The 16,312-nt window shown below is 30.8% G+C and overlaps 1 pseudogene; it reads left to right on the forward strand.

The window, feature by feature from the left end:
- Nucleotides 1-6,419: 6,419 nt before the first annotated feature.
- Nucleotides 6,420-6,537, forward strand: LOC112476304 (annotated as a pseudogene).
- Nucleotides 6,538-16,312: the final 9,775 nt, after the last annotated feature.

The raw sequence follows: 16,312 nt of genomic DNA on the forward strand, positions 1-16,312 counted from the left end.
ATAAGCAATAACATTTTCTTTCTAAATAGACTAAGGCCTCAACTGGAATTTCCCTGGGGCATATTTCCTCTGGCTTGCTGCCTTATTCCCTTATTCTGCTCCTGTGTTTCCTGGCTCTTTGAAACTGGATTCATTGCAAGTTTCAATGATGACTCAGTCAAGCTTGTTCCTAGCCAGATCTAGAGGCATTGTGTATCCCTATGAGGTATATCTCATGAGGTATGGAGCTAAATATTTAGCGTAAAGAAGAAATAAAAATTCCAAACTTAAAAAACTGATACTACCACAAACATCACAATCCATCAAATAAGCAATTTGTATACTAATTAACTGCCTGGAAACAGTTTTCTAATAATTTTGTATATTGTTTGGTTTTATATTCTTTGAATGACTATTCATGATATTGTAATATCATTTTCTATAGATAACAGATAATTCTGTTTTCCTTTAAGATTTCTTTTCTCTTCATAGCTCATTACTGGTAACATGATGTAAATTTTTAAGATTATTGTTACGTTTTGAAAACCTATATTCAGGTATGGTCTCTGGACCTTTACCTTTTTATCAGCTCTCCAAGTGAATAGGCCTGCAGGTGGCAAAAGTATTCCAAGAAGCCATGCCTACATCTGGCTACCAATGAGAATTTCATGGAAGTGACTGAAAACCACATATCATTTCATTAATCTTAAATATATCCCTAACTTAACTTTCTTTTAGCAGAGTTTCAAAATTACCCACAGCCACTATAAAGCCACTAGATATAAAGAAAAGTGTGATGAAGGGAGGGGAAGAGGCATTGCAAGAGATAGTGGTCCAATTTCAAAAATGTTTTACTTTAGTAAGTTTTATAAAACTGCTAGGGCTCTCTCAGAGCCTTGTGAGAAAGCCATGCAAGTGAGGGGTCCTGAAGCTAAAGCTTTATTAGCTTCACAGTAAAATTCCTACCTTTTCCCCTTCCCTGATGTTCCCTGCTAGAACAATTATTTTCGGGAGTTCAGGACAGAGCCCAGGGCCTTGGTATGTATTTTACTCTTGCAATTCCTACTCTTCAGTATAATAGTCCCTTATCTCAGCCAGCTACTTCGGCTTCTCACCTTATAAACACAGATTCTCACACTGTAATGAAACAACCATCAAATTGACACAAGCCACGACCCTTTAGATAGCTACTTGCTTTGTTCTTATGCTTGCTTGTTTGTAAATCCTACTTGTCTGTATTATCACTGAATTTCCTGTATGACGTTTATTCCAGTTTCCCAGGTTGGTTCTGGTTTCTTTCTAATCCCATGTTGTCAGAATACTTTAAGCTTAAAGCTACCCATATTCAACAGTTACAAAACTTTTGGATTAAAATTAATGTGTAAAACTTCCTGAGCTAAATGACTTGTGATTCTCCCCACATGTGGATAAGAAATATAAACCATATACCTACAACATAAGTCTGTAAGCAATCACCCAGCAGATTTTAAACCAGCATACTACTCTCTATAAAAATGCTTCTGGCAGATGTCATTAATTAATCTTCTCAATGCTCCTAAATGCAGGTTTAAAAGCATGGCTCTCGGCAATTATATGCTAAATCATTCTGATAATACTTTATATTCAAGGAAATTTTTATACATCTTAAATAATTTTATCTTAATTATTTCACTTTGTAGTATATATTTTTGTTGGCATTATATAAAAGCTAATATTAATTTGAACTTTTACTACATGCTTGATGATATAACTGATGTTTAGAGGAGTTGAAATAATAAGAAACATCTAATTAGTAATTAATTCTCTTAAAGAAAGATTCTCTACCTGGCTTATAAAGCCAGGATTCTAACACAGGTTTTACTAATTTCAGGTTCAGTATATGTATGTTATTTCTCTCAGTGCTTATCATTGTCCCCTCCTCTCACTCCCAGCTTGCTTTGAAAGAACCAACCTCTCTTTTTCTTTAGATGCACACACACACAGACACACACACACACAACACACACACATTTGACTCTCATTCACAATAGTTATACTCTATAAAGCTGCCATGAACACTGAATTAGTGAGTACTGATATTACACTATTGACCCAAAGGGAAATACAGGGTTAGGATCCTGTGAGCCTCTGTTCACATTTCATCAACTGAGCAGTACATGACTTAGTTTTTTTTTTATGTTACTGATTTTGAACACTTTATTTAGTATATATTTTGACTCAACATTGAAGTCAAGGTCATGATTGAATGAAGCTATCTAACACAAAGATTTTCTCTCTAAGGCACATCACAGCCTTCTTGCATTTACAACCAATGAACAACACTTCAGGACTATTCTTGGGAGCCATTTTAAACAGTAAAACCAATAACAGAAAGCACAAAAAATGAAAAAGAGAAAGGATATTTGATCATAGTATGGAAGCTAAAACAAGAAAGCAGAGCATTGCCCTGTTTGACTTTAGCTGGGAATGTGCACATCAGGTGACTTGTAATTTTTACCACTCTGCACATAGATGACCATGGAAGTGTCTTGAGTATTGACTTTGGGATTACAAATAAATTTTAGTAATACATGAATTCACAAACACAGAATCTATGAATAAAGGTTGATCTCCCAATTCCTCCTCTTTAGTGTACTGATGGAGACATAACTTGAAGAAAAGTGAAAAAATTTTAAAAAGGAATCTTCTACAATAATTACATATATAAACAGAACCCCTTAATTAAGGAATGAGCCTGCATAAGTGTAAGATGAAAATAGTATTAATTTATGGATTATGACCTGGCTGATTAGAGCTTGAGTTATAACATTTATTGACATGGAAATATTGAATGACAGAAGTTGAATGAGGCTTTAGAAACAACTCATTAATATTTTATATCATTTGTTGCTTCAGGGAATTCTAATCATTTAAAACGAGCTAAAATTTGCTTTCTTTTTACTTCAGGCCTTTGGGTCTGGTTCTCTTGGTATCTATAAAGAGGAATCTAATCTCTCTTCTAAATTTGGGATATGACATATTTAAGGAGTTCCCATTTATAACTGCTATTAATCTTACTCTCAACTAAAACCTCCTTTTAACATGTACTGCTGTTATGTCATGTCACATCCATCTTATACTTGATAGTTGGATTTTTGAACTCAAGAAAAGTAGGACTTTATGTGAATCTCAAGTTAAATCTTGTTGGATTTCGTTCCAACTGGTCAAAGGCTTTCTGGACTGAACATATTTGCTTACCTCTACCAGCTCCCTTCATCTATGGATGTAGTTATTAAAATTTTGAACAAAACATTAATTAAAAACTCGGTAGCATATTTCTGAGAACATTAATGCAGCTAGTCCATATGGTGCCTTTGTGCAAAAAATGTTTTAAAAAGTGCCTTTTTCATGACAACAAAAACTTTAAATTATGATTTTTTATAATAGTAATAATGATACAGAAAGGTTTTACATCTAATTTCTGATATTAAATAATAGAAAATTCAAATTTTAATCACAGTAAATGAATACTTTAAGTCATTTGAATTAATTTCTATAAAATAATTACATATTTTACATTCATGAAAACAGCAATCTTTATGACATTTTTAATTATCTGATAATTATGTTTCCTTTAAAAATGATTACTTGATTTAAACTTTTTTGTTATATTTTGACATTAAAAAGTTTTTAAATAAGTTTTAATTTTGAAATGTCATAGCTTTCTTTGGCAAATAATATTGGCATAATTAAATATATTCCATAAGCTTTATATACAGAAACATGATTTATAAATTATTGCTGTGAGCAGGTGGCAATATAGAACAGAAATCAGATATTTTAAAAAGCTTTTTATGTCTTCATATATCTTTCCTATGTTTAGTAAATTTCAATGACACATTTTTACTTTTAGTTTTAGTAATTTATGTTCATCATTAATTCTTCAAGTTACAAATGTCATCTAAAACATGAAAAACAATGTTATTTCTGTATGATAGATATTCATTTTAAAGATACAATTGTTGTAACCAATATAAAAAAAATTTAAACTTTAATTCTATGTTATAGATAGATGACTCAGTTAAAATGAATTTTCTTATTTTTCTAGTATTTTCAATATTGGAGAACTTACTGTTAATAATAACTATCAGGATGGTTTATAATTGTTTAGCTTCACATATATGTTATATATATTTAGATTTATCCAGGCATACCTTAAAGATATTGTGGGTTCAGTTCCAGACCTTTGTAATAAATGGAGTATCTCAATAAAGTAAGTCATAATCTTTTTGCTGGTGGTCTTGCCTTCAATTTGTAAAAAGCACAAAATCTGTAGTACAAAAAAGCAAAGTGCAATAAATGGAGGTATGCCTGTGTGTCACAAATATAAACAAACAAACAAACAATTAAATATTTGGCAGATGCAATTTCTTACTTTTTCTTCAAATAATTTCTTAATTCCTTTGCTTGCTTTAGGGTATTATGTATATTGAATTTTAGTTCTGTATAATTTTGTTAATAAAACTAGTTTTATAAAAATAACCAGATTAAGGAAATATGCTTCTATTCCTAGTTCTGGATTTTTTTTTCATAAATGAGTCCTGGATTTTGTCAAATACTTTGTGACTTTTATAATTATTATTTGGGTTTTGTATTTTTTCTATTAATGTTGTATAATATTGATTTTTTAAAATGTCACTCCAATCTTTCATTCCTTGGAGAAACTGAGCTTGGTCATGATATATAAATTCTTTATATGTTACTAAATTTAATTGCTAATATTTTACTAAGAATTTGAGTATGTGCTCATGAGGAATACTGGTCTCTCTCTCTTTCTTGTTTCCTTGTACTGTCTTTGTTTGACTTCAGTATCAGAGTAACACTGGCCTCAAAGATTGAATTAGAAACTGCTCCCTTCTCCATTTTTGTAGAGTTTATAGAAGATTACTATTGTTTTAATTTTAGTTTTTAATATTTGATAGAAATTATCAGTGAAGCCATAGGGTCTCTTGGGTTTAAGAGAAGATTTTTAAAAAATTATTTCAATTTCTTTACTTGCTTTAGGACTATTCATATGTCCTATTTCTTTCAAGTCAGTTTTGATCATTCAGATATTTTGAGAATTTGTCTAAATTATCTAATTTTTTGGGATAAATTTGTTCAAAGTATTTCTTTATAATCCCTTTTAATTTTGGTAGGTTTAGTAGTGAAGTATCTTCTTTCATTCCTGATTTTAATGTTTCTTCTTATCTTGGTCTGCTTGGCTAATGTTTGTCAATTTTGTTGATTTTCTAAAGAACTCTTAGTTTCATAAATTTTTTTTCTATTGTTTTTCTTTTGCATTGATTTCAGTACAGATTTTTATTATTTCTTTCTTCGTGTTTTGGGAATGGCTAGATCCTCTTTTTTAATTTTATAAGAAGCACAGGTTATTGATTTGAGATATTCCTCATTTTTTAACATAACATAGACATTTAAATCTATAAATTTCCCTAAAAGGACTGTATTAGCTGCAAAACACAAGTCATGATATCTTTAGGTTTTGTTTAATTCAGTTCTAAATATTTTCTAAGTTCATTTTGATTTCTTTTTTGTTTGGTTAATGGATTATATAGAAGTGTGTTATTTAACTTGTAGATTGTTGAGGATTTATTAAATACCTTTCTGTTATTAATTTCTAATATATTTCTACTATGTTAAAAAGCATACTTTTTGTCACTTCATTTCTATTAAATTTAGTGAAACTTATTTGAGAATGTTGTTCAGCCTTCTAAATCCTTGATGATTTTATGCTTAGATTTTCTATCGATTATTGAGAGTAGGATATTGATATCTTCAATTTTTATTGTTGTGTTGTATATTTTTCTTTTTCAATTTTGTCAGCTTTTACTTCATGTATTTTGGGGCTCTGTTGTTAGGTGCATATATGTTTATAATTGCTATATTCCTGATGAATTGACTCTTATCATTAAGCAATATTTTTGACTCTACTCATATTTCTTATCTTGAAATCTATCTTTTTATGTTAAAAATATAGCCATTTCTCTTCAGTTAAGGTTATCATTTGCATGGTATATATTTTCCATCCCTCTTAACTTTCAACCTATTTTTGTGTATGGTTAATCTAAATTGTGTCTTGTGCAGATAACATATTTTGGGTTTATAAAAAAATATCTAGTCTGGCAATCTCTTTCTTTTGATTTGATTTAGTGCATTTATACACATAATTTTTGCTGTGGTTAGATTTATATTTACCATTTTGCTATTTATTTTTCATGCATCTTATGTATTTTTTCCTTTGATCTTCTTTAGTGCCTTATTTATGTTAAAGAGACATATTTTTAATGTCTCATGTAATTAAATTTTTATTGTATTTTTAAATAATTTTCTTAGTTGTTTCTGTAGGGATTACAGTATGCATTTTAATTTAGCTCAATCTACTTTAAGTTAATACTAACCTGGTCTATGGCCATGCTACCCTTAACAAGCCCGATCCGTCTGATCTTGGAAGCTAAGCCGGGTCAGGCCTGGTTAGTACTTGGATGGGAGACCACCTAGGAAGACTAGGTGCTGTAGGTGTAAAAAATAAAAAAATTGTAAACTGACAAGGTCCTTGCAATCTATGAGATCAAGCAAGAATAGCGTAGCCTCTCCTAAAAAAAAAAAAATACTAACCTGATTTGGGTAAAATATAGTTCTAAACTAGTTCCATTTTGTCTCCATGTTTCATTATATTATTGTCATACATATCACATCTACACATGATATAATTCCAGCAATATGGTGTTATTTTATGCAGTCAACATTGTGTTAATATTTGTCCTTTTTGTTGTATAGTCTCTATTTACAGCAATAATAGTTGTTCTCTTCAGTTTTGAATTTTGAATCCTTAAAATATTAAAGGTTAGTTTTTTAATTTCTTTATGTTTATTAAGCATATTTGATAAATATTGGTAAGATTTATACCCACTTTTAATTTTTAATTTTTCCATTTCTGTAGGATACCAATATAGTAAAAAATATATAAAAACCTTTGGGGTAGAATAAACTAATTAAGACATAGTAAGTATTTTACCTTTGAAATAATTTATATTATTATATTTCTGAATACTCCCAATATTTACTGTTTTTAAGAAAGTTAAGACATTTTACTTCACTGTTCCATCATTTAATATAAAAATTAAATGGCTATGTAATTGGATCTGTAAACGTCAATTATTTTTCCTCCATATCGACTATGCCATACTAGTTCTTCAGAGGCCTCTTCAAATGTTATATATTTTATAAATCTTGGTTCAGAATAGGTCCACCAATTTCTATTTTTTTTTTTGAACTTCTAAGAACTTATTGTTTTATTTACTTGGCTATTACATGCTACTTGATCAGTAATTGTGCCTTTTACGTTCATTTTTCTCAGCTTAATTATCATCCCCACCATTAGCACCATCATTATTATTAACATATATTCAATCTTTTATATTTTACATATATTACATCACTGAATTTTTACAGTACTTTTATGTAGACATAAATGATATTAAAAATATCTTAACAACTTAAAATCATGGCACTGATCAAGCTGAATGGATGTGTCCATAAACACTGTTCAAACCATACTGATGGGCACTAGTGGGATATCAGCCAGTGGGTCATTACTATTATCATTTAAAGTTTGTGGATATGTTCCTTATAAAAAATTTAGTGTACCTGACAGAAGGCTCTGAATATAGAAAGAGAAATAAAAAAGCCCTGGTCCTTACTCTCATCGGTTCTGTATACTAGTTGTGAAGACATAAACAACATCTAGTATCCTCATTTTTATTTTATTTCCAGAACTTGTTACAAAGACTTTAGATTAATAAACAATTAAAAATAGTTATGATTGCTAGTAGTAATTATTATGATGGCATTGTTAGGAATTAAAGAAGTTCCAAAGCAGCTGGTTTCCATGTTAACAAGCATTTTGAAAATGCACATCTCAATCGAATACCTTCTGTACATCTATAAAAAGAAACAGGCAAGAACAACAAAGAAAAGGACCCAATGTTACAATTTGTTTTCTGTTTAAGTGGCTAATCTCTGATGAATTAGCAAAAAAGAAAACTTGCATTACAAAAAGAGCACGAAACTGTTTTTTTCCAAATGGATTCTACTTACCACCTACATTATTAGATATGAATGCCTACTGAGAAAGTAGAATTACTCCTTCAGCCTCCATTCATATTTGTAAAGATAATGAAGCTCTTTCAAATATTTACGTAAACCCATTAGAAAGCTCATTTTTGAAGTATTGCCATAAATAATACTTAAATATTATTAGTAGTTAACCTTCATTCTGATCTAAACTGAAGTACTTTAAGCATTAATTAGGTGTTCAGTACCATGTTAAACTAAATTTAAAATCCATTTCAAATTAAAACCTAGAAATATTAAAAATATTGCAGAAGCAAAGATGTTATTGTGACTATAGGACAGTGAACTGTTTTCCAGTGAACTGTCACATCTTCAATGTGACAGATGCAACTTCTGACATATCTTTATTTTTTCTTTCAGTAAGCAATTTTTTTTTTTTTTTATGGAGACTCTATTGTGATAGGCTTACTGCTAGGTATTTCAATCACACATTTCAATCACGTCTTGTTTTATATATGCCCCATCCTCCCGCTCAATTCTATACACACACATCCTTGTTCAGTAGAGTGCTGCATGCAGATCTCATTTCTTAGTCTCAATTTTAAAATGCTGTTGTATCATCACAGAATATTATTATACTTTAGGGAGATTTTCTGCTTTCTTTTTATTTGGAGAAAGTTCTATCCCAGCCCTTAGGGGAAGAAATCATAGGATTTGGAGTTGGAAGACCTTGATCAAGTCTCTGCTTTGCCATTTGTTAGCATTTGAACAAAACAGTCTCTTGAACTTCAATTTTTTCACTGCTAAGTGTAGAAAGCAGTTAAATTCACTTACTGACATCTCAGAGGTGCTATGATGATGGAATAACATGTAATGTAATTACATGAAATGTAAAGCTAGATAAATGTATAACATCATTTACATAGCATAATTTATGATGTTATTAAGTACAATGATTACATGTTGTTCAGTCACCTATTATCTCATTTAATTTTCATATTTTTTTCTGAAATATGGCATTATCAATCTTGTTCTGGAGATGATGGAAACTAAAGCTCAGAGAGATTAAGAGACTTGCCCAAGTGCAGTAGCAAAGTTAGACCTTAAAACCAGGTTTTTAAATTCTATAATCAGTTCCACTGCTCTACAGATCTATATTCATTGAGGCATTGAGGAATTTATGGTCCAGTTAAGCGGCAGGAAGCCTGGCAGGTGTCAGGAAGCAGATATTGTGTCTATGAGATTTAATGAAGTCTAGGCATATGCCTTGTTTTAAGGGAACTTAATTTAGGAAAATACTAAGGTATGGAAAATGAAAATTAGAGGCTACAAATATGTTTGTACTCAGATGACTTTCTAAGGTGACATGGCCAGGGTCTTTTAAGAGGCTATTTTCTATAAAATTATGTGCATCTGCAAATATGGCTTCTGTATTCTATTACTTTATATATACCACAGCACCATGAGGCTTTGGCAGGTGAACTGATTTCACCATTGTTAACTAGTTCATTTATACCTCTCCTGAGTAAGGAAGATATTTTTCTGAAAGTAGATCATAACTACAAGTTTTCATAGATCTGAGTATGTGATTGGGAGGGAAATACGAAAGGGTGGTTATATAAGTTTTCTATTGTTGTTGTAATAAATTACTACAAACTTAGTGGCTTAAAACAATAGTTTTATCTTATACTTCTGAAGGTCAGAAGTAGAAATCAGTCTCATTGATCTAAAGACATGGTATTATCAAGGCTGGTTCCTCTTAGAGGCTTTAGGGGAAAATCTGTTGCTTTGTCTTTTCCATTTTCTAAAGAACACCTACATGCCTTGGCTCCTGGCCCCATCCTTCATCTTCAATGCCAGAAACATAGCATCATCTTCAATTCTCTCTCTTTCCCAATGCTTCCCTTGTCATTTCATCTTCTCTACTTTGGACACTCTTGCTTCCATCTTATAAGGAACCATGTGATTACATCATTAGGTCCACCTGGAAAATCCTAGCTAATCTCCCCATCTCAAGATTCTTAATCATAGCTGTTAAGTTCCTTTTGCCACATAAGGTAACATATTCACAGGTTCTAGTGATTAGGATGTAGACTTTTTTTTTTTGGTGGGGAACATTATTCAGCCTAGTAGTTGATATTTGTATTTCAAATATTATAGTTGATATTTGTATTTCAAAATTGCTTTCAAAATGTTCTAATTTGTGCATAGAATTTGCATTTTCCACCAGATAAAAATATCAAGTATAAAAATGTTTAATTACATGTATTTTTCTACTAGTAAAAAGAAGACTCGAGATTATATCTCTCTAAAGGCAAAAGGCAAGCCTCTATCACACTGGGTCATAGTTCTGAGAAATCTTATCTTGTTATTTTAGTGAAATACAGTATAGACACTAATGAGTTTCATAAATATGATGTGATCTGTTCTATTAATGAGTTTGGGTTAATTGAATGTATTATTTCTAAATATACTATACAAGTAAATTTTCCATTCTTTGTCTTATACTCTAGCAATCTTAGATGACATAGAATTAATCACATTAATAAATGAATAACAAAGGTTATCACAATCAAAATACACTACATTTTTCAGGGCTCTTTCATCATTGTCAAAGATTAAAGACAGATTAAGAATTTTTAGTCTATTTGTGTTATAATAAGATAAATAGAAAATGAATTTAAACTAAAAGTGGTATACTTTAAAATTGTATAATGCTTTATGTTTTTAGTTTTTACTTGTCCTTGAACTTAGTTCATCTCAGGGACAGTGTATCTTTTCAATTCTGGGTAAGTGTTTCAAATAAGAAAAAGGCAAAAGCATAGCCCAGCTTTCAAGGTATGTTAAGAACATGTTTCTTATTGGAATTTATATTTTACAGTTAAATTCAATACAATATAAAAAATTTATATTTTTTAACCCTTAATTTAAAAAGTATGGTTTTCCATCTCATGCTTTCATTTTCAGTAATAACAAAGCTTACATGTCTCCTAATATAGGGAACTTTATTCTTCCCTTGCCTCTGCAATCTGGCTGAAGACAATGGCTGGGGCAGGCTCTTCTTATGGAATCATGAGGACTTAAGAGAAAAGATGCTCCTATAAAAGGAGATACATTTCCCTTTCCCGGAATTTTTCTAATACATGCTGGGATACCCACATTCCCCAATTAATCTCATTTCCCCTTAGGGCTTCAACCAGGATCTGTATGTGCAATTGTTTATCTTTTATAAGCATTAAGCTAGTTTATCTGTATTACTCCTGATGTAAATTCATCATTATTAACTTCAAATAGACTCTTAATAATGACAAACAATTTGTTTATGTTGCCCTTGTCAGCACTTTTCATGTTTTGCAAAACAAACAAACAATCGATAGAGAGAATCGATACCATATTAGATGATTCAGAAGAGTGAATCAGTGATCAGAAAAACAAAGTAGTGGAAATCAGCTAACTGGAACAGCAAAAAGAAAAAATAAATAAAAAGAAGGATAGTTTAAGGAACTTCAGGGACAACATCAAGTGTACCAATACTTAGTATTTGCCTCACAGGGGTCCCAGACGGAGAAGAGAGAAAGGGAAATAAAATCTACTTAAAGAAATAATAGCAGAAAACTTCCTAAATCTTGTGAAGAAAATAGAAGTTTTCCAACAGAAATTTTTCAGGCCGGAGTGACTTCTTTAAGCAGAAAATAAAAGGCTATATCTAAACATAAGAAGATGTATGAAAGAAAAAAATCTCACTAATAAAGACAAATATTTAGTAAATGTAGTGGATTAGCCAATTGTAAAGCTAATATGAAGGTTAAAAGACAAAAGTAGTAAGATCATGTATAAATAAAATAATAATTTAAGGATACACATACACACATGCACAGAAAATGTAAAATATGATGTCAAAGACAAAGAGATGGAGATGAGTAACAAATGTAGTGCTTTTAGAATTTGTTGGAACTTGAGACTATCAACTTAAAATAGAATGCTATAAACATATCTTGTTATATATGAATCTTATAGTAACTACAAACCAAAAACTTATAATACATACACAAAAAATAAAGAAAAGGAATCCCCCCAAAATACCACTGTAGAAAGTTAACAGTGTACAAGAGGAGAGAGCAAAAGAAGAAACAGAGAACTACAAAAATAATCAGAAAATAATTAATAAAATGGTCATAATTACATACCTATCAATGATTAAGTATAAATGGACTAAATGCGCCCATAAAAAGACATAGAGTGAATGAATGGATAAAATAAAAAATGACCCACACATATGCAACCTACAAGAGACTCACTTCAGATCAAATGACACACGGGCTGAAAGTGAAGGGTTAGAAAAATATTTTATTCAAATATAAATAAAAAAAAAATGAAGGGATAGCAATACTTATATCAGAAAAGGTAAATTTTAAAACAAAGAATATAACGAGACAAAGATCATTTAATAATAAAAGAAAGAATCAATCCAACAGGAGGATATAAACTCTTGTAAACATCTATGCACCCAACGTAGGAGCACCTAAAGACATATATCAAATATTGACAGTCATAAAGGGAGAGATTGACAGTATTACTATAATAGCAGGGGAGTATAACACCCCGTTTAGATCGATAGATAGATCGTCCAGACAGAAAATCAACAAGGAAACAGTGGCCTTAAATGACACATTAGATAAAATATACTTAATAGACATTTATAGAACATTTCACCCCAAACCAGCAGAATACACATTCAAATGCACATGAAACATTTTCCAGGACAGACCACATGTTAGGCCAGAAAAAAAGTCTCTCTAAATTAAGAAGACTGAAATAATATCAAACATCTTCTATGATACTACAGGTATAAAACTACAAATCAATAGCAAAAAATAAAACACAAACCCATAGAAGCTAAACATGCTACTAAATAATCAATAGGTTATCAAAAAATCAAGAAAGAAATCAAAAGATATCTTGAGACAAGGGAAAATGGAAATATAATGAGTCAAAATGTATAAAATACAGCAAAAGCAGTTCTAAGAGGGAAATTCATAGCAATACAGGCCTACTTACAGAAATTTAAAAAGCATCTCAAACTATTTAACACTGTACCTAAAGGAACTAGAAAAAGAAGAATAAACAAAGCCCAAAGTGAGAAGGAAGAAAATAATAAAAATCAGAATAGAAATAAAATGATAGACTAAAAACAAAAGAAAAGATCAAAAAAATTAACATTGAAAAGACAAATACAATTGATAACTATAAGCCAGATTCATCAAGAAAAAAAGAGGAGTCCAAATTTAAAAAAAAAAAATCAGAAATGAAAGTGGGAATGACAACCAACACCACAGAAGTATAAAGAATTATAAGAAAATACTATGAACAATTATACACCCGCAAATTAGATAACCTAGAAGAAATGGATATATTTCTAGAAATATACACTATTTCAAGACCAAATCAGGAAGAAACAGAAAAACTGAACAGACTAATAACTAGTAACAAAATTAAATCAATAATAAAAAAATTCCCAACAGCAACAAAAAAATCCTTGACCAGACAGCTTCACAGGTTAATTCTACCAAACATTCAAAGAATTAATAACTTATCCTTCTCAAAATATTGAAAAGAGAAAGATTCCAAACTCATTCTAAAAGGCCAGAATACTCATACCATGACTTGTCACACCACAAAAAACAGAAAATTACAGTCCCATGATGAATATAGATGCAAAAATTCTCAAGAAAATATCAGAAAACTGAATTCAGCAATACATAAAAAGATCACACACTGTGATCAAATGGGATTTATTCCAGGGGTGTAAAGTGGGTTCAATATCTGCAAATCAATCAACATGATACACCACATAAACAAAATGGAGAATAAAAATTATGATCACCTCAATAGACAGAAAAAAAGCATTTGACAAAATTCAATATTGATTTATGATAAACACTCTCAATGAAGTAGGTATAGAGATAATACACCTCAACATAATAAAGGCCATATATGACATATGCACAGCTAACATTATATTCAAAGGTGAAAAGTTGAAAACTTTTTCTCCATGATTAGGAATAAGACAAGGATACCCACTATCACTTTTATTCAACATAGACTGGAAGTCCTAGCCGCAGCAATGAGATAAGAAAAAGACATAAAAGACACCTAAATTGGAAAGGAAGAAGTAACACTGTCACTCTTTGCAAGTGACATGATATTATATATAGAAAACCCTAAAGATTCCCCCATGAAACTATTAGAAAAAATAAATTTAGTAATATTGCAGAATACAAAATTAATATTCATAAATCTGTTGCATCTCTATGCTCTAATAAGAAAATATCATAAAGAAAAATTAAGAAAACAAATAATTCCATTTATAATTATATTAAAAATAATAATATAACTAGGAATTAATTTTACCAAGAGGTAAAATATCTGTACTCAGAAAACTACAAGACACCAATGAAAAACAATGAAGAAGACAAAGAAATGGACATACTGCATACCCAAATGTCCTAGATATAGAGTATTTGAAAATAAAAGTTTTTTCACATTCCTCTTTGATAGCTTATTATTGTCCCTGAGATAAGGTCTCTGCATGTTCTGATGCTCCGCTATCTCTTGGTCTCTTCCCATGCCACATCATGCACTTGGTTTCTACGCTTCAGTGATACTGGAGCTTATTGAAGCTACTTATTTTAATGTAACTACAGCATTTAAACAATGGAGTATATTCACTGTATGCAAGCTATTATTTGTATCTTTACTAGTATTAATTTCAGCAAGCTTTGCTACCTCTCACTTTTCTTCCTCTGTTGCAAGCCATTCTTTCTTCTCAGAACACCCATTGTCAAAGTTAGGCTGATTTCGACTCCGATAGGCTCCGCCACTGAAATAGTACTTTTGTTTTCTTTAAAAATAATGCAAAAGAAAGGAAAGATGATCTAATAAGGAACTGCACATCTCTTGCAGATTTCTGGCTTTACTTTTCTTTTTATTATTTTTTTCTAGTTTTATTGAAATATAATTGACAAATAACAGTGTAAATTTAAAGTGTACAATGCAATGATTTGACATATGTATATATTGTGAAATGATTACCACAACAAGGTTAGTTAACACATTCTTCTCCTCACATAGTTACTTTTGTTGTCTCTATGCCTGGTACTTCTTCTTTCCTTCATTTACCTGATTTACTGAATTACTACTTATCCCTCGGGATTCGGCTCAGATGTGAGTTCCTATTTGAAAGCCTTCTTTCTCTCCCAGTGGCTGAGAGATAACCCTCTAAGGGAACCAATATCACCTAGTGTTAAACTCTATTAAAGCATATATCAAATCATAGTGCATCTGGATGATTCCCTTACTAGATTTTAAGCAGACTGAAGAAAAAACCCTGGCTTTTTCTCATCTTTGCACCCTCTGCTTCTAGAATAGTGTCTGACTCTCAGTATTTCCTATACTAATACTTATAGAATGAACTAAGTAATAATTCAGAATTATGATAGATAAAGAAATGAATGCTTGTAGGTTGGACAGAACCCCAAAAGAGGCTGAATACAAAGTAGAAACTAAAGAGAGCAGTAATTCTTCCATTTTCAAAGTTTTCATTAGCCTTTTACTCTGAATCATCCTGTGCCTGAGTCTCCCAGTGGCCACCAGGCATCCCAATCAAATTAAATTCCCATTAAGCCACTCAACAGTGCTCCTGATTTCTCAGAACTTAAAGTGGTAAAAGGTATTTATTCCTTTTGCTCTCTTTCCAGTGTAATAACCTCACTTCATTGCTTGCCACCAGGGATTTTATGCTGTTATGTGAATTCTTTATTATCACTGTTCCGGCTTAAAGGCTTATAAGGACATCTATTTGTTGAAAAACATGAAATTAAGTAAAGTATAATTACATTTTCATTCTGCTGGATTCTCTCCAGGATCTCAAAACAGATCTATAATATTAACCTGAGGCAGAGAAGGGAAACAATTATTCTGATAGTCCAGATTAAGAAAATATAGCAAAAAACAAAGCCAGCTGTGTATTTTGAATGAATTCAAATGGATTAGAGTTGGGAAGCCAAAAATGCTTCTCTCTTTTTCTCTTCTCCTGTTCAAGTATTTTCTAAAGAATATTTTCTCCTTATTATCCTCCTTTTTCTTTCTTCTCCTTTAAATATATAAACCCCAAGGTTTATATATTCAACTAATAAAAAATGAACATGAAAACTTATAAATT

Source organism: Pteropus alecto, unplaced genomic scaffold, assembly GCF_000325575.1.
Source record: "Pteropus alecto unplaced genomic scaffold, ASM32557v1 scaffold12, whole genome shotgun sequence".
NCBI lineage: Eukaryota > Metazoa > Chordata > Mammalia > Chiroptera > Pteropodidae > Pteropus > Pteropus alecto.